Source organism: Equus asinus, chromosome 7 (genome assembly GCF_041296235.1).
Source record: "Equus asinus isolate D_3611 breed Donkey chromosome 7, EquAss-T2T_v2, whole genome shotgun sequence".
Classification (NCBI taxonomy): domain Eukaryota; kingdom Metazoa; phylum Chordata; class Mammalia; order Perissodactyla; family Equidae; genus Equus; species Equus asinus.
Genome location: NC_091796.1, coordinates 105,647,637 through 105,660,267, shown reverse-complemented (window position 1 = coordinate 105,660,267; position 12,631 = coordinate 105,647,637). Strand labels below are relative to the sequence as shown.

Below are 12,631 nucleotides of genomic sequence, written 5' to 3'. Positions count from 1 at the left end.
ACATTTTATTAAAACAGTGAATACCCTTAGACAAACCACCCAAACTGAGACAAGAAATTTGATTATGCTTACACAGGTCTCCAGGCTCCTAAAAAACAGATGCACCTAGAGCTGGTGATCAAGAGTCCTTAAATCCGGTCCAGGGTGGCGGTTCTGAGGAGTGTAAAGCAAAGGAGATGATGAAAACGATTGAGCCATTCTCTCCAAAGATCCCCACTTCAACATTCATATAGTTAATCAAGCAATCATTAATTTGATATATATTTAGTCTTTTAAGAAAACAAACGACTTTGATCTTGCCATTGAGCCAGAATATGAACACTGTCTATGACTTACACCGCCTATGTCATCCTTACCCTAAGAGATAACAGTGTTGTACTATTTGTTTCTAATTGAACTTCAGGGTTTTCATAATCTATTAATAGTATCCCTTGCCTCACTACATATTTTTATAATTGGACCATGCTTTACTCCATTCATCTTTATTTATTTATAAAATATTTATTTATAGATTCTCACATTTATCCCATTATAATCATAGAAAGAAAATGCACAAACACAAAGATCAAAAATAAGCCCCTCATTTATTCCTGACATCTGTCTACAGGATGCCTTCAAACAGTAGGAAACAACTAGATTAATTTTATGTTGGACCTCAGAGTTCCAGACACATATTCATCACATATGACCCATACGCCACCAGTAGTCATCATCGATCCAATATTGTCCCTCTTTTTCTACATATATGTCTCTTTGATTATTGAATAAACCATTAATTCACTAATAATTTTTAAGGAGTACAATTCAAAAAAACCAAGAAGAGTCTTTATATTCCGAATCTGTATACAGAATTATTCTCACATCAATATATCTCTCGTTAATACTCTCAGTTTTTCATACAAGCATTAACCAATGTTTCATATATCCCATAACACTGAGATATAGCTGCCTTCCTTAATTATATTTCACACTTTTTGATGACACAGTGAATTACCATTAAAAAAACCCACAAACTGAGAGAGGAACTTCAACTATTACTCACATTAATCTCCATCCTCCTATTATAGAGAGGCAACCACATAGCTCACGTCCACGGAAGATGCTAAATCATCTCTCGTACGTTTATGCTGAAAAGTACAGAACAGAGTAGATGATAAAAATAAATTGAGATGTAATCTTCATTGATGCTTGCTTTCCACGTTTCATTTACTCAGCATTAAGTATTTATTATTTTTTCTTTATATACATATATATTTTATCTTATTAAAAGGAAAAAATCTTTAGTCTGAAGCAGAACAATTAAATTGACTCTTACTTATGCATGTCTATATAACCTTGGTCAAAGAGGTGACCCTTTGTTCCATTTATTTCTTAGTGGGCATCATTGTCTTCAATTTTCATTAACAATATCTTTTGCCTCACCACATATGTTCATATTCGGACAATGCTTCACCCTATTTTCCTTAAATATTTATTTATATTTGCTTAATGGTTCAATCATTCGTCTATTAATAATAACAAATCTATGCCTATAAAATCAGTACAAGTATAGGATCTTTTTATATTCCTGACATCTCTGTATAGAAACAATTTCAACAGAGGGATCAGACCAAATTATGTTCTGTGTTGGACCTCAAAGTTTCAGACATATTTTCATGGCCCATGATACCCACAGCACCAGTCTTCATCACCAGTCCATGATTGTGTTTCTTTTCTTTGTTCATTTCTACATTTGTATTGACTAAATCATTGATTCATTGATAATAATAAAAATAATACGTAGTTCACAAAAACCGAAGATCCTTCAATATCCCTGACATCAATTTACAGAATCATTTCCCAAAAAGGCTATATCTCTTCCATTAATCAACCTCAATCTTGCACATTATCGATTAACCAATATGTTTCTTATTATATTTATCATTGGGCCATGGTTAACTTTTTGATTATTTAATACTTTATCATAATATCATGAGTACCCTTAAACAAATTCCCATTCCAAGACAACTTTGACCATTGTTCACCTTAGTCTCTTTCCACACCCAGAGGGAGCATGACAATCTTGAGCACAGCAGAAGCTGAAATCAGCTCAAACCGTCTGTTCTGAAGAGTAACAAGCAGATGGGTTGATAAAAATATTGAGATATTCTCTTTATTGATCTATATATGCCACTATGCATTGCATAGTAATTTTAGCATTTACTAATTTATGGTAATATTTATTTTTTCCCTTAATAAATCAAATGTCAGAGTTATTACTGACCCACTTGGTAACTATTACTTATCACTGTCTATATCATTCTTCCTCAAAAACATATACACTTGAATCTTTTATTTTCCATTCCAATTTATATTAATATTATTTTAATTTGTGATATATTTTAGCAACAAAAAAGTGCTTCACCCTCTTCTGTTGTATTCAGTAATGTATTTGTTTATTAACCTGGCCATAATAATATTTTTAAATGATCAGGTACACAAAGACCAAAAACACGATCCCCATAAATGCCTGACGCCTCTCTACGGGATCACTTCAAATGGGGGGAAAGGACTAGATTTCTGTTGTGTTGGACCTCAGCATTCCAGACCTGCAGTGTTCATCATCCAAGACTCAGGCCACCAGTCTTTATCTTTGACGCAGGTTTGGCCCTCATTATATTCATTCATGTCTACATGTTTTTATTGATTAATTCATCAATTCACTAATAATAAAATAAATACCCAAGGAAAACAAAAACTCAAAACAAGAGCCTTGAATATCTCTAACGTTTGTCTATAGAATTACTTTCCACTGACAATATATTTCATTAATTGACCTCAATGGTTTCCATATAGATTAATTAACATCATAATTCATATTAACCTCATTTTTAAGATTGGCACCTGAGCTAACAATATTGCCAATCTGTTTTTTTTGTTTCTGCTTTTTCTCCCTAAATCCCCAAGTATACAGCTGTATATTTTATTTAGTTGTGGGTCCTTCTAGTTGTGGCATGTGGGATGCCACCTCAGCATGGCCTGATGAGCAGTGCCACGTCCACGCCCAGGATCCGAACCAGCGAGACCCTGGGCCACTGAAGCGGAGCACGCCAACTTACCCACTCGGCCATGGCGCCGGCCCCAACCTCATTTTAATTATTTGGCCATGATTTGCGATCACTGATTATATTTCACACTTTTTTTATAATGCAGTGTAAACCTTTTAAAAAACCACAAGCCCAAGACAAGAACTTTGACCATTACTCACATTGCTCTCCATGAGCTTAATGCATAGATGCAACCAGAAAGCTCCTGACCAGGGCGGAGTGCTCAAATCAGCTTGAATGCGACCATTCTAAGGAGCACAAGACAGGGCAGATGATAAAAAGGACTGAGACATTATGTTCATGGGGCTTTGCATTCCACCTTTCATTTAGTCAGTCATTTAGGTAAGTTGTGACTTGGGTAATGGATATTTTATTTTTTATTAAGTAAACAAACAATATCAATCTTGCACCTGACACAGAATATGAACATTGACCATTACGTAACGCTGTCTATATCATCATTAGCCAAAGAACTAACACCCTTAGGCCATTTCTTTCCTAATGCATATCAGTCTTTTTAATACACATTAACAGATTACTATATTATAGTAATTTTTGCCTAACCACATTATAATTGGACAGGGCTTCACATTCTTCATTTTTATTTATTTACACATTTGCATGTTGATTATTTCATTGATTCAATTATAAAAATAGGGAGAAAATGCATTGACATAAGGACCAAAACAAGGATCTCTGTATATTCCTGACCTCTGTCTATAGGATCACTTCAAACTGGGACAATGGACTAGATTCCATTTCTGTTGGACCTCAGAGTTCCAGACACGTATTCATCATATACGACTCATACGCCACCAGCAGTCATCATCGAGCCAATATTGTGCCTCTTTTCCTTCACTCATTTCTACATTAATTCTGATCAATTAAAAATTCAGTAATTATAATTTTAAAAGTCATTATTCACAGAAACCTACGAAGAGCCTAGAAATTCCTAATATATTTAGAATCATTCTGATGTCAGTATCTCTCTCATTAATTATTCTCAATTTTTATTTTATGCATTATACAACATAATGCTTCATATAAATCCCATATTTCTCAGTGGGCTATTTGGATTCATGGATTATATTTCACAGTTTTCAACAATCCCTTAAACAAAGTATTGAACTAATACCAAAATTTTGACTTTTACTCACATGGTCTCCTAACACACGAATGCAACGAGACCTTGTGACCACAGACGAATCCTTAAATCACCTTGACGGCACCCAGTCTAAGGAGCACAGAGCAGACGATAAACAATTTCAGACCTTATCTCCACTGACCTTTATTTTCCACATTTCATTTATTCCTTTAGGCATTCATTAATTTTTTATAATGTAGTATTTTTTCTCTTGACAAAAGAAAATCTTAACTTTGAGACTGACCCAGAACAATAATATTGACCTTGACTTATCAGTGTCCATACGGCTCTTAGGCAAAAAAGCAAAATGCTTATTCCATTTATTGCTTAATGAGCATGAATGTTTTCCATTTTATTCATAACATTTCTTGCCTCACAACGTGTGTTCCTAGTTGGTCAATGCTTCACCCTCTTTTCTTGATCCGTTTTTTTATTTTTTAATGGTTCGATTACTGATTCATTAATGAAAATAAATCTAAATCTATGAACCCAAAATAAGAATATGATCTTTGTATATTCCTAACACTGACCCCTGGGGTCATTTACAACAAAAGATAGACTAGATTTTCTTTCATGTGGATTTAAGAGTCACAGACACATAATATTCACCATATATGACTCCTACGCAGCAGTGGTCATCACTGGTCCACTTCTGGGCCTCTTTTTCTTCATTTGTAACAATTAAATCATTAATAATCAAAATAAATACATGACATAAAATCACAAGAAAAAAATCCTTGAATAAACCTAACTTCTGTCTATAGAATCATGTACCACTTAGATTATATCTCTTTCATTAATCAACCTCAGTGGTGCATATTATCAACTTATCAATATAATATTTCACATCATACTGGTCAGTGGACCGTAGTTAACTTTTTTATTATTTTTATCACTTTTTAATAATACCAGGAATGCTCTTAAATCACTCAAACCAATGTAAAGTCTTTGACTATTATTCACCTTGGTCTCTTTCCTAACATAAAGGTAACATAACAATCCATCTCAGCAGATACTGAAATCAGCTCAATGCATTCATTCTGAAAATTGCAACAGACAATATGATAGAAGATTCAGACATTTTCTTCATTCTTCCACATTTTCCACCATTTATCTGCATAGTCATTGGGGCATTTATTCATCTAGGGTAAGATTTATTTCTTTTTCTCTTAATAAAATAAATTGAAAAAATACCTGAGTGAGAGCACTGACATGTCACTGTCTGTGTCACCCTCGGCCAAACACATGATACACTTGGTCCTTTTTTTAAACATTCCAGTTTACATTGATATTCATTTTCCTTATGACATATTTTACTAATGAACAAAGCTTCACTCTCTTCATCTTTATTCATTTATAAATTTATTTGTTCTGCCATTGATTCTCTTATAATAATATTTTTAAACTGCATGAACTCAAAGACCAAGAACAAGATCCTTGTGTATTCCTGACATCTGTCCATAGGTTCCCTTCTTAAAAGGACAATGGACTAGATTCCATTTGTGTTGGACCTCAGAGTTCTAGACACATATTCATCATATAGGACTCACACACCGCCAGTCATCATTCTTGGTCCAGGATTGGCCTTCTTTTCTATTACCACCTACATTTGTTTATTGATTAATTCATTAATAAATACATATAAATCAAGAAAAACAAGAATAAGATTCTTAACTGTCTTTAACATCCATCTATACAACCATTTCCACTGAGACCAAATTCCTTCCATTAACTGAGCCTAGCTTTTCATATATGGACCAGTCAACATAACGCTTGATATTAATCTTATAACACTGGCATGTCTCACTTTCTTTGATCATATTTAATACTTTTTAACAACACAGTGAAAACATTTTTTAAAAAACAGTCAAACAAAGAACAACATTGACTATTACTCACGTTGGTCTCCTTGCTGCTCAAACAGAGATGCAACGACAGAGCTCCTGACCAGGGAGGACGCTTAAATCAGCTGGAATATATCCATTCTGTGACACACAATGAAGAGCAGAACAAAAAAACCTTGAGACGTTACCGCCACAGGTCCTTAATTCCACCTTTATTTACTAAGTGATGTAGGTAATTAGCAAGTCGTGATCATGTCTATTTTATTTTCTCTTAAGTGACCGAATAATATTGATATAGCCACTGATAGACTATATCAATTACTCATTACTGTCTCTATCATACTTAGCAAAAGGGACAACATACTTGTGCCATTTATTTTCATTCATCTTCAGTTTTTGCAATGTATATTAATAGTATTTGCTACCTCAACACATATTTTTATAATTGGACAATGCTTTACCCCATTGTATTTATTTGTAATACATTTATTGATATATTCACTGATCCAATTATATTCATGGAATAAAAATGAATGAAAACAAAGACCAAAAACAAGACCCTTGTATATCCTGACATCTGTAAAGGACTATTTCAACTCCATGGGATGGATTTGTTTTGTGTTGGACCTCAGAGTTCCAGACACGTGGTATTCATCGCATAGGACTCATACGCCACCAGTGGTCATCATTGGTCCAGGATTGGCTCCTTTTCTCTATTGTCATCTACATTTGGTTATTGAGTAATTCACTAATATAGAAATAAACATAAAGCACAAATATGATCCTTGAATATCGGTGACATCCACCTACACAATCAATTCCACTGAGACAAAACACTTTCATTAACTGAACTCAGTGTTTCATATATGGATTACTCATGATACTGTTTCAGATCAGACATTTAACATTGGCACGTTTGGGCTTCTTTGATTATATTTAACACTTTTTAATAATAGAGTAATTATTTTTTGAAAAAAAACCAATCCAAAACAAGAACATTGATATCACTCACATTGTTTTCCATGCTCCTAACACACAGGTGCAACCACAGAACTCCTGACCATGGAAGATGCTTAAATCAGCTCAAGGGCATCCATTCTGAGGAGTACAGAGGAGAGCAGATGATACAAAATTGAGAACTAATCTCCACTGATCCTTGCTTCTGCATTTCATTTTTCAGTGATTTAGGCAATCATTAATTTAGAGTATATTTATTTCCTTTTCTCTTAAGGAAATGAACAATTAGAACTTGTCCTTGACCCAGAAAGTAAACATTGATTATTACTTATTATTGTCTATATCATCGTTAGCCAAAGATTTAACAGTCATGTACCATTTACTTCTCTTTAGACTCCACTGTTTTCAAATGTATTAATAGTATTCCTTGCCTCACCACATATTTTTATAGTTGGACAATACTTCACCTCATTCATCTTTATTTATTTATATATTTGTTTATAGACCATTTATTTCACTGCTCCAATTATAATAATAGATTGAAAATACATAAATGAACACAAAGACCAAAACAAGATCCTGGAATATACCTGACTTCTGTCTATAGGATCCTTTCAAACAGAGAAAATGCACTAGATTTCTTTTTGTTGGACCTCAGAGTTTCAGACACATTTTATTTATCATCCATGACTCAAACGCCACCAGTTATCATCACTGGTCCAAAATCAGCACACTTTCTCTCTTCATTCATTTATAAATTGTTTATTAATTCATTAATTCACACTAATCGTACAGTGAATGCTCTTAAGCAAACCACCCAAATCAACACAAGACCTTTGACTATTACTCACATCGGTTCCACATTCCTAATGCATGATGCGACCACAGAGCTCAAGATCGTGGAAGATGCTTAAGTCACCTCAAGTGTGTCCATTCTGAGGAGTACAGAGCACAGCAGTTGATAAAATAAATTAAGACCTGATCTACATTGATCCTTCCTTTCCATGCTTCCTTTACTCAATTTTTAAGGTATTTATTAATTTTTCATTATATATGTGTATGTTTTCTATTAAAGGAAATAACCTCAAACTTGAAACTAATCCAAAATAATAAAACTGACTCTTAATTATCCATGTCTATGTGATGCTCAGCCAAACAAGTAACACCCTTGATCCATTTATTTCTTAATAGACATCAATTTTTCAATTTTTATTAATAACCTATTTTGTCTCATCATGTATGTGCAAAACTGGACAATGCTTCACTTTCTCTTCCTTTATCTTTGTTTAATTGTTCTATCATTGATCCATTAATAATAATAAATATAAATCTATGACTCCAAAATAAAAACATGACCTTTGTATATTTTTGACGTCCATAGGATCATTTTCAAAAGAGGGTCAGGACTAATTGAGTTTTGTCTTGGAACTCACTTGTTTTCATCAACCAAGACACATACACCACCAGTCAGCATCACTGGTCCATGTTTGGGCCTCTTTTTCTTCATTTATGTCTATATTTGTATTGATTAAATCATTAATTCTTTGATAATAATAAAATAAATCCATGATTCACAAAAAAACCAAGAGCAAGATCCTTGAATAGCCCTACCATCTTTCTATACAATCAGTTCCCACATAGACAATACCACTTCTGTTAATCTCAATGTTATACATTATTGATTAGTCAACATATTTCATATCATATTTCTTTTTGGAAACTAGATAACTTTTTTATTAATTTAATAGTTTTTAGTAATGCAAGCATATCCTTAAGCAAATGACCTGAACCAAGACAAGATCTTTGATCATTACTCACCTTAATCTTTTTCCTAACACACAGGCAACATGACAATCTTGATCATGGCAGAAGCTAAAATCAGCTCCAACACCTGTCCTGAAAGGTAGCAAGCAGAGAAGGTAACAAAAAGGTTGAGAAATGCTCTCCATTGATCCATACTTCCCACCATTCATATACATAGTCAGGGATTTATTTATTTCTAGTAATATTTATTTATTTTTCTCTTAATAAATCAAACATCAAACTTACAACCATTACTTATTACTGTCTATATCAAGATTTAGTGAAAGATGTCATACACTTGGTCCTTTTGTTTTTCATTCCAATTTGTTAATATTATTTTTACCTATTACATATTTTGACAATAAACAATGCTTCACCTCCTTCTTTATTCATTTATATATTTGTTCATTTATTCTGCCATTGATTCTTTTATAACAGTATTTTTAAAAATCCATGGCCAGAAATCCAACAAAAATATCCTTGTATATTCCTGACGTATGCCTACAGGAACACTTCAAACAGGGTGAATGTGCTAGATTCCTTTCGTGTTGGACTTCTGAGTTTCAGACATGCACTACTCACTGTGTATGACTCACACGCACCGGCCATCACCACTGGTCCAGGTTTTCCCTTTTATTCTTCATCTTCTCTATTAATTCAACAATTCACAAATAATAATAAAATAAATTCACAGGAATCACAAAAACCCATGAAGAAGTTTCCTGAAAATTCCTAACATCTGTCTATAGAATTATTTCTCACAGAGACTAGATCTCTTTCTCTATTTGACCTCAATATTTAGTAAATCAATTAACCAACAGCATGCCTCACATCAACACTGGCTTCATTATTACGCTATGACTGGCCTTCTGTGATTATATTTCATAGGTCTTTACACAGTGAATACCCTTAGGCAAACCACCCAAACCTTGACAAGAAATCTATTACTCACACGGGTCCCCACACATAGTGGCAACCAGAAGCTTCTGATCCTGAGATCATGGTAGAAGCTGGATTAGCAGTGAGCACGCCCCCTGAGGAGTACAAAGCAGAGCAGATGACAAACAGATTGAGACTTTCTCACCATTGCTTTCCACCTGTCATTTTCTTAGTCATTTAAAAATTTATTAATTGATGTTAATAATTATCTGTCTCTTCCCCTAAAAATAGAACATGGAACTCGCCACTGATTCAGAGCACTAATATTGACTATTACTTCTCCCTGTCTGTACATTAGTCAGCCCAAGAGGTAATACCCTCGATCCATTTATTTCTCAATAGACACTAGTATTTCCAAATTATATTAATAGTATTTCTTGTCTCATCTCATGTTTCTATAATTGAATGATCCTTCACATTTTTCATCTTTATTCATTTAAATAACCGTACAGATTTTGTTATTGAATTTTTCATAATAATACAATCAAAATTCATGAACCACATGGCCAAGGGGAAAGCCTTCAGTCAGCTCAGTGCATTCATTCTAAGTATAAGCAATGGAGATAAATATTGAGACTTTCTTCCAAATAACACATGCTTTTCTGACTTCATTTTCTTAGCCATTTATGTATTTATTTTATAGTGTGATTTCTTTTTCTAAATGAATCTATTTCCTTTTTTAAATGAACCAAACTCACAACTGACTGAAAGCAAGAACACAGAATACCACACACCACCATCTACCTCATCCTTACTCAAAACTCTAACCCCCTTGATCCATTCATTACTTAATGACCTCCAGTGGTTCCCAGCTAGATTAATAATAATTATTGCTTCACCATATATTTCATAGTTGGATGAGTTTCACCCTTTTCATCTTTATCCAGTGACATACGTGTTTATTCTTTCATTTATTCACTTACGATAGTACAATCAAAACCCATGAAGCACCTAAGGCTGAGAACATGATCCTTGAATATGGCTGAAATTTATGCACAGGCTCATTCCCACATATGGAAACACTTAAATCCTTTTTGGTAATGGACCTCAGTAGGCCATAGATATTTTGATCATAACATGTAGTTCATAATGCATTCCATTCACATCATTGGTCCATGATTGGCTTTATTTTCATATAATTTGTATATTCTTTCTATACATAACAAGAACCACCCATCAGAACTAAAACATTGACTAGTACTTACATCTCCTAAGTGCTTTTTCCTCATCATGAAAATAGCTTATATCTTTATCAATTAAGGAATGTTCAGGGAAAACCTAAAACAGAAATTTAAAGAGCTATAAAAATGAGTGCCATGGACTCGATCTATTTTTAAAATCATCCTAAGTAACACTAAACCAAATTAATCAAAACTTTCTTTCCTCATCATTAGTGCAGGCCTGTCCTTGTTTGATTTTGCTTATGTATGTAGCCATTTACTCACTTTAAATATACATTCCTAAACACAGCGGCGGCCTAGAGCTCTTGGTCTTTTCAGAATGCTTCAATCAGTTCAGGTACATCCATTCTGTGGAGTATAAAGATGATAAAAGAATGAGACATTTTCTCCATTGAACCATGCTTTTCCCCTTTCATTTGCTCAAACTTTTAGACACTTATCAATTAACGTATTTGTGATTTCTTAATAAAATAAACCACCTGGAACTCACCACTGATGCAGAGCAAAGACATTAACTAACGTCACATAGATCTGCCTATTATCAGCGATTCTCAAAACGTTGTTTCCCAACAGGCAGCATCGGCAGAACCTGGGAACAGATGAGAAACGCAGAATCTCAGGTTCCAGCCAATCCTCCCCAGTGAGCAAAGCTGAAGGCGGGGCCAGCAGTCTGCAGTTCAACCAGCCTCCAGGTGCTTCTGATAAGCTCGCTCAAGTTTGAGAACCACCGCTCTATATGACCCTAACCCAGAGAAGAAACACCCTTGATCTATTGGTTTCCTAATGCACTGCAGCATTTCAGAATTAGAGGAACAAAAGTTTATTTCTTGCAACATTTTTTCTTCATTAATACAGCTTTACTCTCTTTATCTATTTATCTATCTATCTATCATCTATCTATTTATCTGTCTATTGATTCTGTCCTTTATTCCCTTAGAATAATGCAATAAATCCCCAGGATCCAATTCAACCCCATAATTAGATTCTTAAAAATTCCTGAAATCTAGCTATAGATTTATTCCCGCAGATGTAATATGCCAAATCTGCTTTTGAAATGGACTTCAATGATGCAGAATGAAATTAATCACAGGACATGTTCAGGGTACATTTCATTCAGATCACGGGTCCTTCCTTGGCTCTTTTTCACTGAACTTGTACATTCTTGAAAGATATAAGAAAGAACAACCATGAACCCACTACACATTCCACATGCAAACACTGTGAATATCGTCTACCTTCCCTTGGTTGCTTCATTGAATTAACAGCTTAGCTCTTTTCCACAGAGGAATGTTTACAAACTATGGTGCAAACAGAATATGAAACAATAAGTAGCTATGAAAGGGAACATAAAATCCTCAAACTTTTGAAAAATTGTGCTGAAATTGATTACTTCATAAACCTTGCTACATAGCATATCTTCATCCTAAAGCCATATTTAGCCTTCTTTGATTTTACTTGTGTATAGCTATTTATTAATCGCTTTAATTTTCATCCGTTCATTCTTTAATTCATGAAATAATCTGACAAACTATTCATGTTTTAAACAAAACAAAAAATGTTTAACTTCCCAGAAACCCAGAAAAGAAATGCTATTGTGTATATCTGCCTAATTCTCCTTTCTGAGATGGTTAAGAGCTAAGCTTGTTTTTTCTTGAGACGGACACAACATGCGTAGAG

At 33.9% G+C, this 12,631-nt stretch overlaps 9 non-coding genes and 1 pseudogene across 9 annotated transcripts; all 10 read right to left on the bottom strand.

Moving 5' to 3' along the window:
- Positions 1–648: 648 nt before the first annotated feature.
- On the bottom strand, positions 649–720 carry LOC123287546 (small nucleolar RNA SNORD113/SNORD114 family). The gene has a single exon (XR_006530862.1). It is a non-coding gene; the product is annotated as a small nucleolar RNA SNORD113/SNORD114 family (small nucleolar RNA).
- Positions 721–1,626: 906 nt separating this feature from the next.
- Positions 1,627–1,698, bottom strand: LOC123287481 (small nucleolar RNA SNORD113/SNORD114 family). The gene has a single exon (XR_006530812.1). It is a non-coding gene; the product is annotated as a small nucleolar RNA SNORD113/SNORD114 family (small nucleolar RNA).
- An 869-nt stretch (positions 1,699–2,567) lies between these two features.
- Positions 2,568–2,640, bottom strand: LOC123287489 (small nucleolar RNA SNORD113/SNORD114 family). Its single transcript, XR_006530817.1, has one exon. It is a non-coding gene; the product is annotated as a small nucleolar RNA SNORD113/SNORD114 family (small nucleolar RNA).
- A 1,210-nt stretch (positions 2,641–3,850) lies between these two features.
- On the bottom strand, positions 3,851–3,922 carry LOC123287448 (small nucleolar RNA SNORD113/SNORD114 family). The gene has a single exon (XR_006530783.1). It is a non-coding gene; the product is annotated as a small nucleolar RNA SNORD113/SNORD114 family (small nucleolar RNA).
- An 883-nt stretch (positions 3,923–4,805) lies between these two features.
- LOC123287476 (small nucleolar RNA SNORD113/SNORD114 family) lies at positions 4,806–4,879 on the bottom strand. Its single transcript, XR_006530807.1, has one exon. It is a non-coding gene; the product is annotated as a small nucleolar RNA SNORD113/SNORD114 family (small nucleolar RNA).
- An 856-nt stretch (positions 4,880–5,735) lies between these two features.
- Positions 5,736–5,807, bottom strand: LOC123287465 (small nucleolar RNA SNORD113/SNORD114 family). The gene has a single exon (XR_006530797.1). It is a non-coding gene; the product is annotated as a small nucleolar RNA SNORD113/SNORD114 family (small nucleolar RNA).
- An 888-nt stretch (positions 5,808–6,695) lies between these two features.
- Positions 6,696–6,770, bottom strand: LOC123287540 (small nucleolar RNA SNORD113/SNORD114 family). Its single transcript, XR_006530857.1, has one exon. It is a non-coding gene; the product is annotated as a small nucleolar RNA SNORD113/SNORD114 family (small nucleolar RNA).
- A 908-nt stretch (positions 6,771–7,678) lies between these two features.
- Positions 7,679–7,753, bottom strand: LOC123287543 (small nucleolar RNA SNORD113/SNORD114 family). The gene has a single exon (XR_006530860.1). It is a non-coding gene; the product is annotated as a small nucleolar RNA SNORD113/SNORD114 family (small nucleolar RNA).
- A 700-nt stretch (positions 7,754–8,453) lies between these two features.
- Positions 8,454–8,515, bottom strand: LOC123287493 (small nucleolar RNA SNORD113/SNORD114 family; annotated as a pseudogene).
- Positions 8,516–9,382: 867 nt separating this feature from the next.
- LOC123287482 (small nucleolar RNA SNORD113/SNORD114 family) lies at positions 9,383–9,456 on the bottom strand. The gene has a single exon (XR_006530813.2). It is a non-coding gene; the product is annotated as a small nucleolar RNA SNORD113/SNORD114 family (small nucleolar RNA).
- Between the last annotated feature and the right edge of the window lie 3,175 nt (positions 9,457–12,631).